Genomic DNA, 20948 nt, shown 5'->3' on the forward strand with positions numbered 1-20948 from the left:
TATGTGACGCCAGCATAAAGGTCCTCTGAAAACACAGGATGCATCAAGTATGAGTAAAATGCTCAACTCATGACTAACGTATTCATGGGAGAGCTCTTTTTCTACTGGGGAGAACAACAATTATTTCCTGGCCTTGGTTTTAGTCATCTTCATTGCAAAAACAACCCAAATTGTTTCTACTTTGTAACGATTTTCAAAGGCAAGAGAGAAAAATGTGTTGCCAAGGAGACCCATTGTGTGCAGAGGAAGGAGTAATGATACCTGTGGCCATGCAGCTATAATTTCCTCTGCCCCAGTCTCTTGACCTGCAGGAGATCACAAAAGACTGAGGTAACATGAAGACATTGACAAATCCCTCTTGGTCCTTAGATCGTATTTCATGCCAATTCCTCTCAATCCAGTAGCTTTGACATATATCTAATATAACTTCCTTGATAGCAACAAGAATTATCCCAGCATGAGCAAGCAGAGGTCACAGTTTTGCAAGAATTTTACTTCTTGTGTAGAAGGTAATTTACTCAGAGCCCTAAGGTACACGGGAAAGAATCAGAGGCAGTATGTTGGTTTACACTGGAGTTACCTAAGAACTTCTAGACATATACTTCAGTGCCATTGTATCCTGAAAAATAACGATGGTCTTCCATGTTCATGAAGCTTTTCTGTCTAACAGACCCTAAGTTATAAGTCCTAATGTCTTCTCCTTTTTAAAAATAATTATATTTTAAATATCACTTAATTAACTCATTTTTTATTATTTCCATGATTAGGAAATCTAAAATTGCTAAGGCAAATGAAACAGGTCATGTTCCACACATTAGCTATGTCAAATTATGCTGTGAAAGGAATAAATTTGCCCAGACTCTGCCAACAATAAGAAACATGAAAAGGTAGTAAAGAGAGGTTCTTTCAAAGGTAGAGAAGTGAGATGGAACTGAACTTAGCCTGAGGTAGCCAAAGGAGGCAAATCTGACATTGAAACCTTGAAGGGAAACCAAAGATCATGGTAATTAAGTAGTACCAAGTGTTCAGACAAATCATGAAAGCAAAATTAAGAGAGACATTAATTGAGAACAACAAGGCTATGACACTCAATGCTGAGTTTAAAATGGTGCAGTAAGTGGCTGTTGAAGAACACTTCTCTGTGTTGCTGGATTTATCATATCATATGGGGCAGGAGGGATTACTTGCTAGTACCGCCCATGATCAGACAAAAATGAAAAGTGAGTTGCTCTAAGATTTAATTTAAGTCACAGAGCAGTTTTCTTATTATTATTATTTTTAATTTTGAGACAGAGTCTCACTCTTTTGCCCAGGCTGGAATGAAGTGGCAACCTCTGCCTCCCAGATTCAAGTGATTCTTCTACCTTAGGCTCCCTAGTTGCTGAGACTACAAGTGCCTGCCACCACACTTACCTAATTTTTGTATTTTTTTTAAGTAGAGATAGGGTTTCACCATATTAGCAGGCTGGTCTCGAACTCCTGACCTTGTGATCTGCCCTTCTCGGGCTCCCAAAGTGCTGGGATTACAGGCATGAGCAACCCAGCCAGTTTTCTTGTTGTTTAAAAAAAAAATCCTGCTATATGAAAGAAATGTCACTACACACTATAGAATGGGGCTCTAATTGGTCAAAAGCTATCAAATATCAAAGTCCATTAAAATGTCAGGACTTTATAATGAACGTATTTAGAATGGAAAACAAGTCCTTTGGTAACTGGCATATTTTACTGAATCAGTTGTGCCTCTCCTTTTATGTTATTTTGAAAATAGCATTACAAGTGTTTGCCTCAATAAACACACTCAATACATTAATTGTAAATTTATTGAATTTAAGGACATCTTGCAATTGTAAAAATGTTTGCTCTGTGCTTAATTTTATATCACACTAATATATAGCATTAACATTTATTTTCAACAGAACTTTTCTTCCTTTTTTTTTTTATAAAAAATGTCTCTATGAAAATCCAAAACTGACTAGATCACATGAGTCACTGACCTCACAACACTCGTGGTCTACCCTGTTTTGTGTTGTTATAAGGTATATGTGAAGCTGGGACATTTATAGGGAAAAGAGGTTTATGTGACTCATAACTCTGCAGGCTGTACAAGCGTGGGTGCCGGCATCCGCTTCCAGTGGGGCCTCAGGCTGCTTCCGCTTAGGGCAGAAAAGAAAGGGAAGTCAGTCTGGGCAGAGATCACACGGTAAGAGAATAGAAAGATGGGTGTGCAGGGAGGTGTCCTAAGCTCTTTTTAACAACCATCTCTCATGGGAACTAACAGAGCAAGAGCTCTACTTACTACCTTAAGAGAAAAGCACCAAGACACTCATGAAGGATTTTCCCCTATGTCCCAAAAGCCCCCCATTAGGCCCCACCTCCAACACTGGGGATCCAATTTCAACTTGAGGTTTGGAAGGTCAGCTGTCCAAGCTGTCTCCCTTGTGGAAGTTTTTGGGGCTAGAGGAGCACCGTGCACTATTTGCTGTAAGACGGACACTGAAATCCCTTCTGCACTAATACCTCACATGCTCAAAAATACACACCGGCTACAATGCTTTTTAATAATTGACCCTTACAGGGTCTCTATGAAAATCTCATACGTGTCTCAAAGGAATTAGACTTAATATTCTTCAAGTGCCACTTCTTAACATTTATTTTTTTTTAACCTGGCAAAGTTCTGGACAGAAAAAAAAAATAACACATGACCAGAATCTGAAAAACAATTAAATGAATAAGCAAATGAGTGAAAAGTATGCATTCCAAAATACTTATGGATTGGCTGATTATTTTATGCTAATGGTACTTCAGTCACTGGGATTTTGATTGACATATGTATAACATGATGGATCACTTCTAATACAAGGTCGCAGTTGGAGTGTATTTCATCTCAACTAGGACAAAACATACTACCATGGAAAGACTAATGTTCTTCAATTAAATGCATGCTCAAGATATTGATACAGACTGAGATTTACTCAACAGAAAAAGAAAAATGCATGTATTTAATCTGCAGATATCACAAAGTTATAGATTCTGCAGAATCCCGGTCATCATTCAAAGTATTGGCACTCTACTTTATCCACTCGTAGCCAGAAGTGGACAAGGGCAGGTTGGCTTCCTCTCTTGGAGACATGATTACGCCCTTTGCAAAGCTGCTCTCTGAAAATTATCTGCTCATTCTTTGCTTATGGGTGGGATTTTACCACTTACCCCTAAAAACCCGGGAGTCCTAGGAGAAGTGCCCTCTGTCCTTTCTTCATCATTGCTACTGCTGCTTTCTTCATGTCATGACCTTCACGACCCTCCTTTTCACCTTCTTCTCTCCCAGGCAGCCAGCAGCTTCATGCAAACCCTGAGAACCGAAATCTAGCCAGAATTGCTTCCTGTGACTCTCCAGTGGATCTTCCCACCATAATGCAGATTTGCAGGTCTATGTCACATATACACAAAAAAGAAGGGATTGCAAAAATTACAAGGAGAGATTTATTATTGTTATTATTTATTTAAAGGGAAAAAATGTGAAATAGATTCTGGTAAACTCAATAGCGGTAATTCAGTAATTTGGGAGTGATTCAACCTACAAGCAGGCCTTGATGGCCTCTCTTTCAGACTTGAGATGCTAGGACTATAAATCCTCCAGTTCTTTTCATTACATAATTTACTATGTTGTCTGTTTGCTTTTTTTCTGGAATATTTTTTGGTGTTGAAGAAGGTTTGTATTTTTTTTAATTTTAATTGACTAATAATTAAATATATGTATAGGGTACAATTGATGTCTGACTATAGCTAATAGAAATGTAATGTATACAAGTCCTTTATTTTGTAGTTTTTAAAAAGTCACATTTTTAAGCCCTTTAGATCATTTTCAGCTTTGTGCTCTATGTTGAATGCTGTTTTCCTAGAAAACTCTAATTTGTCATTTAATATCCAAGTCAGATGTTATCTGTTCTCTGCTACGTAGAGGTAGTTGGTCCACCCCTGCTTCCTCAGTTCTTGATGTATACCTCTAACACATGTGTTAGCATGTACTATTGCATCTAGATGAGTCTATATGATTCATTTCTTACAGATTTGCTGATTGTTTCACTCTGGTTGTGCCTCATCCATTGGAAGAAAAAATGTCTATTTACTCAAAGCCACCAAGATTTTGGAATTTATCTGTTACCAAAGATCATACTCCCTAAAGTAATACATGCCTTTTTTATTTATTTTATTTATTGAGCATTTACTATGTTTTAGGTGCTGAATATACTAATATGAATGAGATGTATAAAGAGCCTGTCTTCATTAAGCTTATACTGTGATGACAGAGATCTAATTTATAAGTAGAAACACAAGTCAAAAACACAAGTCATGATATGTCTTGTAAAGGAAGTTTACAAGGGCTGACATAGCAATTATTGTGGGAATATATATATCTATAATATCAGCCTGTGTTGGCTGTGAAGTTTATCCTAAAGGCAATGGGGCACCTCTGAAGGATTTTAAGCAAGGGAGTGAAATAATCAAATTTACAATTTAGGCTGGCCCTCCTGGCATGGAAAATGGAGAATACATTAATCAAAACGTAACAACAGCCATCTCTACCCTGCGAAGTAGATGTTATTATCTACATATAAATATGTTGAGACCAAGATCCAAGAAGTTATTTGTGTGAGATTCCCAGCTGGCAGAGCAGGGGACTCATGGCATTGGAAATGACTGACTTACTTCCCGGGGCAAGGCGGCATCCATCTGAGTTGTTATGTGTGTAGGCAGAATGCGAATGAAGAGGTGGGGGGACTCTCAGCTACTGCTGAGGGATTTGGGTGCCACTGACACCCACCTTTCCCAGGAAGGTGCCCACCTGTTGCCTGGGTACTGAGGGTGAAGTCTGCCTGAGTTGCAGGTGACTCTCACTGGAGATGGAGGGGGCTGACCGTGACCATTCCTGCTCCTCCCCTACTACTGGACTAATGTGTTTCTCCAGTGGAATCCTGAGGACTTTGACAACATCATCAAGTTGTCCATCCCCACAGACAGCATCTGGGTCCTGGACATTCTCGTCAATGAGCTGTAAGTACTGTCATCAGTTGTGGAGTGGCTGGGGGGCTTAGGGGCTGGAGAAGCCTAGGGATGGAGAGACAAGATTGCCACTGTTGCATCTGAGATGGTGGAAACATATTTTGATTGCGTAGTCAGGGCAGGCCTGAGAAGGGCTGTTTAGACAGAGACCTAAAGGTCTAGACTGAGCTAGTCACTTCCTTCATATGTCTGATCTGCTCTGTAACAGCTGTTCTAACACAGTTCCTGTCACGTTGTGGGTGCTCATAGATGAATAGAAGAAAAAATATTGATCTCATGCAAAAATGTCTGTGTAATAAATGGGTGAGTGAATAAATTAATTGTGAAATCTGTATTTGGTGAAAGTTTCCTTAAACCTAAAATGACTACATGCAAATTGTTCTAAATCAAACATAGTTTAACATACTTTATTTCATCTTAGTCAATTTTATATTTAATTAGGTAATCAACATGTCTGAGCATTTTGCAACACATTTGTAGTTGCTGATTACAAAAACAAGCATTGTACTATGAATATATATTTTCTTGTTCTTGACAAGAATTAGACATTTTCTAAAATACTTTGATCACAGAGTGCTTTTAATCATTTTTCTCTCATGCATTACTGCTATGTTTTTATAACTTATCCTTATAATCTTTTTTTAACATTTACATTACCTACAATTTTCTACATTTCCCACTAATCATTCCTCGATTTTGAGTCAGTTATACTTGTATTGAGAATTCATTAAAGCCGGGCGTGGTGGCTTACGCCTGTAATCCCAGCATTTTGGGAGGCCAAGGCGGGTGGATCACGAGGTCAAGAGATCAAGACCATCCTGGCCAACATGGTGAAACCCTGTCTCTACCAAAAAATACAAAACTTAGCTGGGTGTGGTGATGTGTGCCTGTAGTCTCAGCTACTCGGGAGGCTGAGGCAGGAGAATTGCTTGAACCCAGGAGACGGAGATTGCAGTGAGCCGAGATTACGCCACTGCACTCCAGCCTGGTGCCTGGCAACAGAGCAAGACACTATCTCAAAAAAATAAATAAATAAAATAAATAAATAAATTTTAAAAAAAGAATTCATTAATTTAAAAATTATCAAAATAGAAGTTTCATCATGAAATGCTTATCTAGCACAAAGAAACAGACATCATAAAATAGATACACAGAACCCACATATTCTACTCAAAATGAGATAAAGAATATGGTGAATCTGACTTCTCCTTTTCCCATTTCTTTGAAAGGCTAGCCTTTCCAAGGGAATTTAATTTTTAAACACAAACCACAAAGAGAAATTAATAAAAAAGTTAATTCCTGATAGTGAAATGTCAGGTCTCAGGGTAGGTTTCTTGGTGGTAGCTCTGGTCAATTAACAGTGTAGCAGTAATACCAATATCACATCCACATAAGCCACAGAGTAGCTAGTGGGAGTGGGGATGGGGCCAACTTCTCAGTATAACAATAAGACAGCTGAAACATCGCTACCCCATCTGTCCAAGTGGACAAAGCATAGTCCCAATGATTTTAAGAGATCTGGAAATAAAATGCTTTAGTTTTATATGGCCAATATATGGAGAGACAGAAAAAAACAAAATAGCCCAAATCAAATCTAGACTATGTCTGTGTCAGGCTGCTACAGCAATTGACAATAGACTATGTGACTTATAAACAACAGATATTTGTTGCTCACAGTTCTGGAGGCTGGAAAGTACAAGATCAAGATGCCAGAAGATTTGTTGTCTGGTGAGGGCCTGCTTCCTTCTAAACAGCCTTCTTCTCATTCTAACCTCACATGGAGGAAGCTTTGAGGTGTTTCTCTCAGGCCTCTTTTAAAAGGACACCAATCCCATGCATGACCTAATCATCTCCCAAAGGCCCATCTCCTAACACCATTACTTTAGGGTTGAGAATTTCAACATATGAATTCTGTCAGTACATATGTTTCAAGCAGGAAACTCGAAGGAATCGCATATGCTCTGCCTTTCTTCTAATCTTTTTTTTTTAACCTCTATGTTTTAGGTTAGAGTATGAGCATATTTGCTGAAGGAAGATGCACTGTCTTTTAGCCAAGAGATCTGGAAACAGAAGAAGTAGAATTGGAATGAAGAGAAGAGGCAAGAAGAACTAGCTAAAAAAATGTCAAACAACAATTTCATAAGTACCATTAGTTTTTTAAAAGCAATTTGCATACTTGAACCTTAAACTTGTGCTGAAAGCAACTGCATAAGCAATTACAAAAATTAAAGAACTAAAAGCAGAACTACCATTTGATCCATCAATTCTACTACTAGGTTTCTACCCAGAGGAAAATAATTCCTTGTATGAAAAAGACACATGCACACACATGTTTATAGCAGCACAATTTGCAACTGCAAAAATATGGAACCAACCTAAATGGCCACCAATCAACAAGTGAATAAAGAAATGTGGTATATAAACACCATGACATACTACGCAGCCATGAAACAGATGAAATAATAGCCTTCACAGCAACTTGGTTGGAGTTGGAAGCCATTATTCTAAGTGAAGTAACTCAGGAATGGAAAACCAAATATAGTATGTTTCATTCATAAGTGGGAGCTAAGCTATGAGGATGCAAAGGCATGGAATAATATAATGGACTTTGGGGACTTGGGGGGAAGGTTAGGTGGGGAATAAGAAATAAAAGATTACATACTGGGTACAGTGTACACTGCTCAGGTGATGGGTACACCAAAATCTCAGAAATCACCACTAAAGAGCCTACCATGTAACCAAAACCTACCTGTTACCCAAAACTATCGATGTCCTAATTTGAAAAATAGAATAAAATAAAATAAATGCCTAATAAGAGGAATGATTAAGCAAAATGTAATTCAGTCCCGTAACATAGAATATCATACAACCATTAACTGTGATTATAGCCATTAATATTTACTAACATGAAAATCTATTTCTTATACATTCTTACTATATGAAAATAAATTAATTTGAACCTTGGGTTTAAAAAAAATGTATTTTCTTTGAAACCAGAACCTTAATTTTCTCGCATAATCACTGTTCTTAATACCAAAAATAACATTGAGGTGAGAAAAGAACACATTTATTCTGCATAATGTTTGCTTAATGCAGATATTTATTGCATGGTTTTTCTTTTATTTCTCTGAATCTAGAGAACATTTTGGTTATACAAAAAGGTGGTGATTTTGAAAATGTTTTCCTCTGAATAAGACTATTAAATGTGGCTCATTACAACACTATGTCCTAATAATGCAATATGGTTTGTAAAGCAAATGAATCTCACATTTGGTAAAGTTATGAAATTTGTTGGTGTCTGAGGACTGGCTTAGAAGTTAGACATATGGATTTTGTGATAAAAATTGTTAAGAAAAGATTTTAAAACTCAAAACTATCTATTAATACTTTAATGAAACATCTGTGCATTGTGCTTTGATTCAAGAAGATTCTTTCAAAGAACTGTGTATGTTTCAGAAATACTTGACTTTTCTATATTATTCAGCTTCCTATCTAAGTGGGCTTAAACTCTCATAATAATCGTGACATTACCTGTTCATAAATTCCTTTGATTAGGAATACATGTGTTCTTAGAAACCTATGAGAGCGTTGGTAAAATACAATAATTCAACTGTCATTTTAATTCAGCCAGCAATTTAAAAACCCTCCCCAAATAATTAAAATGTCATTTTCTCAGCCCACCTCAAGTTAGAAATGCTTGGTGGCAGTGTTGAGATTGCTGTTAAGCTAGTCCATTTTCCCTAAACTCCTAGGCAAATAGCTTGGCTGTATTTCCTGATCTCCCTTACTGGGGTGTGTGCTGTGCCACTGAGTTGTAGCCATGGAATGTGTATGTTCAGGCCTGGCCAGTAAAACCTTCCAAATGTGATTCTCCACGCTCTCTCCCCTCTGCAGGAACTTTGGAAACCACGTGAAGATCATGGAGCCACAAAATGGAAGATGCCTAGATCAGGAACAGCTACTTTAAAATTCACGTAAGGAGGAATCAATTTGTATTAAGGATAAGATTTGAGGGTTCACGTGTTACTACAGTTAGCAACACCTTAACTAATAGATACTCATAAACAGAAATCTTTAAAAATCGTGACTTGAAAGGAACAGGACGTATATCAAAGATAAAGCACATTTAGAAAAAAAAAAAATGGAAAAGACAGTGAGATGTAGAATTTTACACAACTACGTTTACCCTTGTGTACTCGAATGTTGTATTACAAGATAGCTAATTGTGTTGCTCAAAAGACTTCTTTTTTCCATCGGGACGTTAGCTACCAACCACTTTTTAGCACTTCCAGAATGAGTTAGAGAAGAAAATAACAATGACCAACTCTGTAGCTATTTCTTTGGCATCAGCTTTCTTTCTTTTATCTGTCCTAATACATGCCATTGTATAAATTATTATTTGGTTAACATTTGTGCTGTTTATAGAGCAATCCAAATTAGATGCCACAGTGTGGGAAATGACCTTCGGCTACAGAGACAAGCTAAATAGCAATTTCTTCCGTCTCATACTGTGGCACTGGAGGAATTGTTCTTGGCTCATGCCAACATTGAATTTGAGAAATGAAGGGGCTCTTGAACTGTAGCCTTTTAAAATAATACCCTTGACTTTCCATGCTCTTATTTAATGAGAGGAGGACTCCATTGGTGCAAATGCAATATCAGCATTTCCACTATAACTCATAGGTAGGTGCAAAGGGAGCAACAGCAGACAAAAGAAAGTGTCTCTGCCTTATTTGTTAAATGAAACATTTATAAATAATAGTCATGCCCGAATTCCTCAAAGAAGATGGCAGAATGTCCATTTAAAATCATAGTCCTTACGTTAAAGTAAGAGCAAATCTCTTTGGCCAATTTCATTTTTCACTGAAAGAGAAAGTTAAATGAAATGTACCCACAGAGTCTGCCTGAGGAAATAAATTTACATTTTGGCCTTGTTTCTGATTTTTTATTTTAATCTGCTTTTCAAGTAGAATTATTCTTTTCCCTAAGTGGCTTCTTTCTGAGGTGGCACTCTGCTGTTTAGAGTTCTTTTTCTTAGCTTCTGTGAACTGAAATTGTACTGTTTGGATGCAGTTCACTTTAAAATGCTCTGTTGAGTAAGAAATAGAGAATGATGAAAAAACAGGGAAAATCAGGCACAGATTTGACTTCACTGTTTTATTTTGACACATCTGTCATCTTTATTTGTATCTAGTTTTTGCATGCCTCAGAACATATGTACTTTAAATATGAAAAGTTTCGTACAATCATAACCTCTTGTATTATTGCTAGAAGTGGGTCTTTTAAGGACAATGGTATACTGACTTTGATAGCCCCATTACCAGCTGAAAGAAAGGGCCGTCACTCTGTATGGTGTTAAAGATCTATTCTTTGCTTCCTGGGATGTGGTTTTCTAAAACAAGTTTATGGCTTTGGTTACTCTGATTTGTAATTACAATACTTAAAAAATAAATAAAAAGTCATAAGATGAACGTTATTATTTCCATTTTAGAGATGAGAAGACATATGCAGGAATCTGTGTCTTATAACTGCCTCATAAAGATATGATTGGCTAACTGATACTATCATATTTGATACATGTTCAATGTTCCATAGTATGATAGTTAATTTAAGGTGTCAACTTGACTGGATTAAAGAATACCCTGATAGTTGGTCAAAGCATTATTTATTCTTAACACTTCAGTAACCACTCAGCCTACTACTCTTCTGCTGAAAAAAACCCTAGTTGGTTTCACTTTTGATTAGAACAATTGGGTTGCCCCAGGTGTGTCTGTGCAAGTGTTTCCACAGATTGGCTTGTAAGTTGGAAACTGAGTGGACATTTGCCCTAAGTGGGGGCAGACATGATGCAATCATCTGGGAGCCCAGATAAAACAAATAGGTGAAGAAAGGATGAATTCTAACACTCTCTTCCAGAGCCAGGATGCCCTTCTCCTGCCTTTGGATGTCAGAACTCCAGGTTCTCTGGCCTTTGGACTCTGGGATTTGTACCAGTGGTCCTTCTGCCTCTTTTGACCTTAAACTGGGAGTTCTATCATTGGCTTCCTTAGTTCTGAGGCTTCTGGACTTGGACTGAACCACACTACTGGCTTCCATAATTCTCCAGATTGCAGATGACCTGTCATGTGGGATCTTCAGGCTCCATAATTGAGTAAGACAATTCTCCCAATAAATCCCTTCTCATATATCTTTCTTTATCTCCTATCAGTTCTGTCTCTATGGAAAACCCTGCCTAAAACACATGGCTCTGCCCTCAGCATTTTAGGCCCTATATACACAGATAACTTTTTAGATAAAAAGCACAGTTCCTTTCTCTTACTGATGTTCACAGTATCTCCCTTATTTTGATTATATCAATGTTCGGCTGAAACCAGCCTGCTTGAATCATCTATTACTTCAAGTCACCTCTGCTTTGATGATTTCTCGTTATCAGCATGCTGCCTTTGCAAGACTCATTGCAGATTCTAAATATTTTCCCTGACTCCTTTCTTCCTTTATCTGCCTTCCTATTTCCTTTCTTTCTTTCCTTCTATTGAGCCACCAGATGCTTTTGGAGAAGTAAAGTAATATTGGACTACACAATATTTTCTTTTTCTGAAAAATACAGCCTCTATTCCCCTCAGAAGTAGATTTCTATGCAAACATTTTTCATGGTTCCTATAAAAATCCACTTATGCTACTCTCTGTCTATTTTGTTGAAACTATCATTTTGTGGTTACAAACTTGTATTATTTTCTGTTTGACTTTGTATCATCTCTTTTCTATATTCTAAATAAATACAAAAGAAATTTTGTTTTCTGTCCAGGGATTGCACAATACCCTTAGAGATTAACTGAAGAACCAGTGACCTAATATATTAATTAAAATTCCCAAATTCATACTAATTGCTCCTATAATTGAGCCATGTAAATTTATCCTCTTAGAAGCTCTTCCTCTGTTCTTAACAAAAATGTGTGCCACTATGGTCATCACTACAGGTAGTCCCGCTAAGTAATAAAAACACATGGCCTGGGCCCTCAAGAGGCTCGCAGTTCATTTGAAGCCTTCTTAATAGATTTCTGGCTACTTCCCTCACTAGAATTAAGTACAGTGTTCCAAAGCTGGAAACTCTTGTTTAGGAGAAAAATTGAAGTTACCTGTTATGGAACAGATAATGGGTTCCTTTACATCTTAAAGCCTAGCTGCTTCCTCAACTCATCTCCCCAAAATGCTGAAGAAGAATTCATATTGATTCAGTTTACCTCAGCTACCCATGGTCAACTAGATTACCAGCCTTGCCCATGAGCTGGAATCCTATTTTACTAATATGAAATTTGTGGAATAATCAAGTTGGAGTGAGAGTGGAAATTCTTTCAAACAATATGTGCTATTTCAGGGCCCTGGAGATGTTTAGATGCTTTTAAGCGCACAATGAAGATGGGGAAAAATGACCGAGTGGGCTGAGTGTTACCCTAACCTTCTTCAACTTTTGTGTGCTTTGGGTATTGGGCTACTGCTACTAAAACAAGATTTGAAAAGCATAGTTTCAAAATTATCTGGGGAAACAAAAAATGTAGAATGACATTTAAGAACTGGAATTCTGAATGAGGTAGACTTTACCAATGCCAATTAAATGGAAATAACCAATGTGATTTGTGCCACCTGAGTGGCAAACGATCCTGTGATCATCATTACCTACGGGGTGATTGCTTCATACTAGGCACTATGTTAAATGTCAACTCAGAGCAGTAGATGTTTTCCATCTATTTTGTGCCTGTGCTCCTTAGCTTTTAACAGACACCATGCAGGTTCTTAAGACGCTCAATCTAAAAATTCGATATGATAGTATCTACCTCAAAGAGATTTTGTGACAATTAGTCAATTCATGTAAAATAATTAAAATGTCACCAGACATACATTTTGTGCTCAATATGTTACCTTCTGTTATTATAACTTTTATTTTAATAAAAATCAAAAATTGCATTTTTAATAAGTGGACCTAAAATTTGAATCCTGGACCACATAGGATTTCTATTTTCATTGATGTCTTCTAGAACAAAATAACTTCTCTGGAAGTCATCAGAGAGCCACTACTGTGTAAAGACTTAAAAGGCTAAGAGAGAAAGGAAGTTTCAGGGTGAGCTCAGTATTCAGCACCATATTTCCCCTTGAGGTTTTTGCCACTTCCAAAGCGTGATTGTGAAGCTAAATAGAAATTGAAGGATGAGAAGAAGAACCTGGGAAAAAAGTTTCAAAAGTCTTATGGGATTGACTGACAGGAAATGGAAGAGTAGGTCCAATCAAGGGGGACATAGGTTGCCAGATAAAATACCAGATGCCTGTAGGCTTTGAATTTCAGAAATAAACAAATACTTTTTCAGGATAAGTGTGTCCCAAGAAATATTTGAAATTCAAAGTTCGAAATTAATTGAGCTTTCTTTTTGTATTGTTTGGGCTTTTGTTCACTCTTGTTTGTTTCTGTGAAATCTGGCAATTCTGGTAGTGTAGTCTCTGGTAAACAATCAAGGTTTTCAGCTGAGAGGTCAGAATATTTATACTCTAAAAGTAATAATGAAGCAAAAATAGGGCAGACCTTATCAAGAGCCTCAAAACAATTCAGTTCCTAGATGAATTAAAATAATGGATACCTGTCTTCTAGATGGAAAAATAAATTCTTGCTGGAGGAACACAACATCTTCCAGAGCATCAAATTATCTCTACAATTATTTCAGGATTTAATTAAAAATTATCAGCATTGTCAGGAGACTAGATAATTTGAACAAACAAAGTTAAATCCAAAAAGGGAAACAAAAGAAAAATTAGAAACATACCACAGAAGATTATCAGAGACACACTCTTCAAAGGGACTATGATTTATACCTTCAATAAATTAAAAGAAAGATGGGAAATTTCAGAGGTGAACTGGCAACTTTAAAAGAAATCAAATTAAATTATAAAAATGAAGTTATCATAACTAAAATTAACTCAATATAGAGCATTAACAACAAATATGATATAGTTGAAAGTAATAAACAAGAATATAATCGATTAAAAAATGGACAGATGGAAGAATAGATAACTATAATAACTTGTAATTGGAGTTCCAGAAAGAGAGGAATGAGAGAATGGCACAACACCAACATATTAATAACTAATAATGAAAAATGTTTTAAAACTGATAAAAGATATCAAGCCACAAATTCAGGAAAACTATAAAGACCAAGCAGGAAAAACAGAAGGAAAATCATATACCTTGGCATAACACGGTAAGCTCTCTTATGAACTTAGAGGAAAACATAGTAAACAAACATCAGGAAACAATCCATTGTTATGTAAGAGAGACAATGTATTTATTTTAGGAAAAGGATTTTGACCAAATATGTTTATTTTAGGAAAAGGATTTTGATGTAATATTCACAAGTCTAATAACCCCTGTAAAGGAATAAAGAGGAGAAAATCACGGTCACCTCAGTTGATGCAAAGGCAGTTGACATAGTTCAGTAACCATAAATAATGTTTTTAAAAATCTTATCAAAGGATAAATAAATAGGTTTTCCTAATCTGATAAATAACATCAACCAAAACCTAATGTCAAACATCATAGCTGTTTTGTAATAGTGTCAACTTTCCCATAAGTAGGAGAATGAGCAAGGATACCTACTATAACTGCTCCTTTTAACATTGTGTATGAGGTCCTAGCCAGTATAATAGAGCAAGGACAAATTTGAAAGAATAAGAATTGAGAAAGAAGAATTAAAACAGTCAATATTTGCAAATAACACAACTTTATACACAATAATTCTAAATACACCCATACACAAACTATTATAATTATTAAAGTGAATTTAGCAAAGTTGCTAGACATGAGGTCAATGTAGAAAAATACATTGTGTAACTATTATAGTACAATGAGTTACTTGTCATCATTTTTTACCCTCCCCCGCATTCATGACTATTTATAGCCTTTTCATGGATGAAGTGTCATTCTTTCACCTTGACTTTGAGCTGGACCATTTTACATAATTTAGCCAATGGAATACTAGAGAAATAATGCAATCAAAAGTTTAAGATGCACTTGTACAATTGAGTTTGCCATCTTTTGGGTCTGTCATGGCAATGAAAATACATTACCCTAGGATTCAGAATAAGCATGTGACACATAGTCACAACAAAACCAGGCTTAGCTGAACCTGCAGCCTCAATGAGCTTCCCCAGCTGAACCACAGATCTATGAGAATAAATTGTTTTTTAAGCCACTAAGTTTTGTGTTTCATTATGGAGTACTATTGTGTTAACAGCTCACTGATATATCTATACAATAACAACAAACATTGAAAAATATGTTATAAAATGATGATACAACTTAGCATCAAGAAACACCAAATATCTGGCGATATTTTTTTCCTAAATAAACATGACCACTATATTCAAGTTCAAAAACATTGTTGAGAGAAGTTAAAGAAGAACTAAGTAAATGGAAGGATAGACCATATATGGATTAGAAAACTCAGTATTACAAAAATCAGTTTGGGGTTTTTGTTTGTTTTGTTTGTTAATGGAAACCAACAAATTGATCCCAAAATTCATAAAGAAAGGCAACAGGCCAAAAATAACAAAACAATTTTGTTTTTTTGAGATGGAGTCTTGCTCTGTCATCCAGGCTGGAGTGCAGTGGCAAAATCTGAGGTCACTGCAGACTCCGCCTCCTGAGTTCAAGCAATTCTCCCCCATCAGCCTCCCGAGTAGCTGGGATTACAGGTGTGTGCCACCACGCCTGGCTAATTTTTGTATTTTTAGTACAGACAGGGTTTTCCCATGTTGGCCACGCTGGTCTCAAACTCCTGACCTCAAGTGATCTGCCTGGCTTGGCCTCCCAAAGTGGTGGGATTACAGGTGTGAGCCACTACTCCCAGTCAAAAATAATAAAACTTTTTTAAAGAAGAAGAAAGAAGAAGCATTTTAATTACTGAATATTAAAACCTATATAAGTTTTTATTAATTAAATAGTACTGACACAGGGATGAGAAAACAAGCCAGTGGATCAATACACACGTGGACCCTTGATTTATGACAAGTGGGGGAAGAACAGTGTTTCTAAAAAATGAGACTCTGCCAAGTAGAATTTTATATGGAAAAAAAAAAAAACTAATCCTGACTCTCTTTCATTAAAAAAATTAAGTGAAATGTAGATCTAAATATGAAAAGTAAAATCAGAAATCTTCTAGAAGATCACATAAAAGAATACTTCATGACCTTGGAGTGGGGAAAGTCTTCAAACAACAAGACTCTAACAAGTACTAACTATAGACATAAATTAATAGATTGTTCCACATTAAAACTAGGAACTTATTCTTGCGTCACCATTGCGAGAATAAAAAGGCAAAACTCAGAGTGGGAACAGCTATTTGCATTCCTATGTCAAAGGACTCAAATCCAGAATTATAATAAACTCTTAAAAATCAATATGAAAGTAACAATTCATTTTTAAACAGGAACTTCGCAAAGAAGAATTTACAAATGGCCCCTAAATAAACAAAAAGATGCTAGACCTCATTAACCATTAAATAGATGCAAATTAATATCACAATGTGGCACTACCTAGACATAAGAAAATTTGAAAGATTGACAATACTGCATGTCAGCCGGGAGGTGGAGCTACCATACGTTGTTGGTAATAAACTTCGGTAGAAAAGTATTCGTTTGTATCTACTAAAGTGAGCACACATATGTACCGTACTCAGGGCTTCAGTTAGTTATAGATCCAACAAAGTGATATGCACATTTGTCCCAACATACATGTAAAAACTTATTCATAGCAATATTATTCAGAATAACCAAATACTGTAAACACGCCAATAGTCTATCGACAGTAGAATATACACAGCATGGTGTAGGGTATGTGTGTGCATGTGTAGTGTAACAATGACTATAGGCAATAACAAAGGTAAGTCTCATAAGTACAACTATGATTCAAAGAGACCAGACACAAAAGAATGCACACTGTCTGCTTTCACTTATGAAAAATTCAAAAAAGGACAAAATTTCTCTCTGATGTGAGAAGTCAAGATATTGTCTGTCTTTGGGAGATGGAAGGAGTACTTATTGGAAGAAAGCATAAAGAAGGCTTCTAAGATTTTACTTCTTGCTCTGTTTGATGGGTACCTAGGTATCTTTATTGTACAAATTTGTATATAATTGGTGATATGAAAAGTTTATGTGTCTATATATGCATATATATGTGTGTATGTGTGTGTGTGTATATATATACACACACACATATATATAACTTGTGATATATAAGTTTAAAAAAAAATCTAGAGAGATGGGATATGCTCAGTTCCTGAGCATAAAAGTTAATGAGAAGAATAATAAATCCATTAGTAAAAAAGACAACGAAAATAATAATAAACAGCAGCTAAAATCAGGTAAAGCTCTTGCAATAAGTCCTAACCTATACAGAACACCTTAATAGGATTATGAAGAGTGAGGCCATTTGGGGGTCTGCTGGGGATGAAATTAGCAAAAATGCTTTCTAAGTGCAAGCAGTCAGACTCCAAGCAAAAGTGCAGATTTACAAACACAATACAAAGGCTCTGCAAAGAGGAGTAGCAGTTCTAAACTAAAGGTTTGCAAAGCCAGCTGGCTGGGCACTAGCTTATCAGTCACAACCACAGGCCTAGATAACACTGCCAGGTCTAACTCTGCAATTAGGAAGCATACATAGGTATATCACATCTGCAGATATGGTATATTTGTAGCATCACCCTCTTCTTCCTGTTGTTAACTGCTAAGAATGATTTGGAGAAATTTTATGTTCTTTGGGAAGCTTGATTATTTTATGGTTAAGTCATATTTCTGCTTGAAGCCCTTTCTCAGACTTATATTTTCTCAGCCTTTCGTAGTCCTTCTACAGTACCTGTTTTCTCCTCCTTTTTCTCTTTCTATCTAGAAACTAGTTGTTTTCCTCCCAATCAAGTTGATAAATTTTGTAAATATTTAATTATGTACTGGCCATGGGTACCATGTATGTATTGAATTAAGCAAAATGTCCTTTGTTTAATTCAGTTTAACAAACATCGGTATATACCTACTATGTATTAGATAAAACTTGGCTTTAGGTAAGAGTTTAGCCCCAGAGAATTTTTTTAATTTATTTACTTTACCATTCAGATGATCCCTGATACTTCAGTGCTATCTGAGTTTATATAGTTCTATCTGTTTTCACTTTTAATAAACTGATCTTTCAATTCTACACAGAGCTCATTTCAAATGCAATAATTATAACAAAATGCAATCTAAATCTGTAAAACTTTTTTTTCTGGGAGACATTTTTTTTTTTGAGGCAGAAATTTTCTCTGTCACCTAGGCTAGAATGCAGTGGCACAATCTCAGCTCACTGCCACCTCCACCTCCTGGGCTCAAGTGATTCTCCTGCCTCAGCTTCCTGTGTAGCTGAGATTATAGGTGCATGCCACCACACCCGGCTAATTTTTGTATTTTTAGTAGAGACAGGGTTTCACCATGTTGGCTAGGCTGGTCTCGAACTCCTGACCTCAGCTGATCTGCCCGCCTCGGCCTGCCAAAATGCTGGGATTACAGGTGTGAGCCACCATGCCCAGCCCTGGGAGACATATTTTTAAAAAGCCATGGAAATTATAGTATCACAGTATTTCCTTGTCCAGTTTCCTACCTTTTTGAAGTAAAGGGAGAAGAGTGTTTAGATTGTTCTCAGTTATGTGTCTGTCAGCATCTCATCTTTGGCATTGCTTTATCAATAATTGTTAACTGTCTGAAATTTTATCCTATTTGCAAGTTAACATGTTAGCCTGCCACAATGAATTAGCAGTTCATGGATGCTGGCAGAAGACACAAGATTCCTGGGACAGAGACAAAGGACTTTCTTATTCATAGTATAGCAAGCAGCATGAACATCAGCATATTCGCACTTTTCCCCTAGTCCCATGTCCCACAGGGATGACGTGAATGGGCCTAGATAGATTCCTGTACACAAAGTGGTTTGCATTAAAGGAAAAGAAACTTAATCTTCTATGATTGGCACATGCATATTTCTTCTTTGCTCTAGAAAGAGAGTATATCTTTTACTAGAGAGCAAGCATGCCTGCCCTCTGCTTTGGAGAAAGACACAAGTTTTCCAAGGCTCTTTGCTATACCAACACTAAATGGTAGTTCAAAATAAAAGGGCAGTTCATGCGTCTGTCATAAGGCATGCAGAAATATGAATGACCCATGGAGAATGGTCTCTCGGTAGTACAAAGAAAAATTAGGGAAATATCAACATTCTACTTCCCTTAAGTTCTCCAAATAATAATTAGAATTTGAGGACAAATTTGATGTGTGAATATAAATTATTATTTTGGGTTTCATTGTTTTACATGGATGATTCCATGAATAATGTATACCAAACAATGTGTGCATGAAATAGAAGTTCCTCTGGGGTGATGATGAGAGTTGGTGAGGAGCTTGGCTTGCTTTCCACCACTTCTCACTGCCCTTCCCTCAACTTGAGATGATACAGCAAAAACACACCAAGCACTAGTTGCTTAATGGAGATTACAGAATAAAACCATATAAGGATTTGTCAGAGCAAAGGCTATTTCCTCAAGGATATGAGGGTGGTATTGAATATCTGCACAAACAGTACAATAAATTCTAATCTCTGAAAGCTCCGTGGCTAAGCAGAAAGAAGAATCTGGTTATCTGGCAGCTCTGTTTTTAGCTTCTCTGAAGGTGTATTACAAAGGTAGACCTGGAATAACCAAGCTCTCAAACTCCTCTTAGCCTAGTAGGAAGTGCAATACCTCTTCCTGGCCAGGCTGTCTCTTCAAAGTAGAGGAAGTGTAGAATAATGTCAAGAGATCAGTCTTCGAGATCAGACTCTTAAAAGTTAAATCTTATTTATGAGGTGACATTGGTAACTTTCTATAACCTCTCCTAGCTTCCATTTCCTTGTCTGTAAGATGAATTTGTAGTCCCGAGCTGAAAGTTGCAGAAGAGCTAAAAAAAACTTTATACTAGAGACCTTCATAGAACAGGTGCTAAATTTCCATTCCCTTGGTTGCTCTATTATTTTACAAATGCTGACAGCTCTAACAAACTCTCCTCTTCGTTTATATAGGTATGGAGGTTGCAGCTAATGTACTCATTCTCAGATACTAAATTTTGTATTTCACTCTTCTTTTCTCCATGCAATGTTTCTTCTGTCCATTTGGCCTGCTGTTTCCTCCAGCTGGACTCAGCAGCTGCCCTCTGCAATTGTGTAGCCTCTGGCTCCAAAGTCAAACTGCATTTTTATATTTTACTATCCTGCTATCCTCCCCACATGCCTCCTTAATAAATACTTCTTTCTGAACTTCTTCATAAAGCAATGGCCCAGATTAAGCCATTGATGTGAATCTTCTTTTTAATTATGTTATTCACAGAAACATTAAGCTCTTTTCAGAGTGCAGCGTGGCTCATTCTTTAAAAAATGTGATACCCTGGGTTATGTGAAAAGGCTATAAATGAGGCAGATTGGAGGCTGCTTGATGTGCTTCCTCTAACACCAGGAAATTTGGCTTGAAGTTGCTTTTTAAAAGGCCTCCTAAATATGGTGAGGCCTGTTCTACCCTGGTTTTTTTCTTCCAGTTCTCCATTCACAGAAAATGTATTTAATTCACTGATATTTAAGTGTATGTGCTGAGACAGACAGACAGACAGAGACAGAGAGACAGATACAGAGAAAGAGAGAGAGGAGGGAGAGAGATTAGATTTCAAAAGGGAATGTAGGGAAGGATTAAAAATTAAAATGAATGTCTTATCTAAGCAGGCTCTGAACTCACAGAGGGACATTTTCAGTATGTATCAAAGAATGTTGAGGATTGAAGGTGACCCTGAAAGGATTTAGTTCA

This window comes from Aotus nancymaae, unplaced genomic scaffold (assembly GCF_030222135.1).
Source record: "Aotus nancymaae isolate 86718 unplaced genomic scaffold, 86718_ANA_hifiasm-v0.15.2.pri h1tg000033l, whole genome shotgun sequence".
NCBI classification, from domain to species: domain Eukaryota; kingdom Metazoa; phylum Chordata; class Mammalia; order Primates; family Aotidae; genus Aotus; species Aotus nancymaae.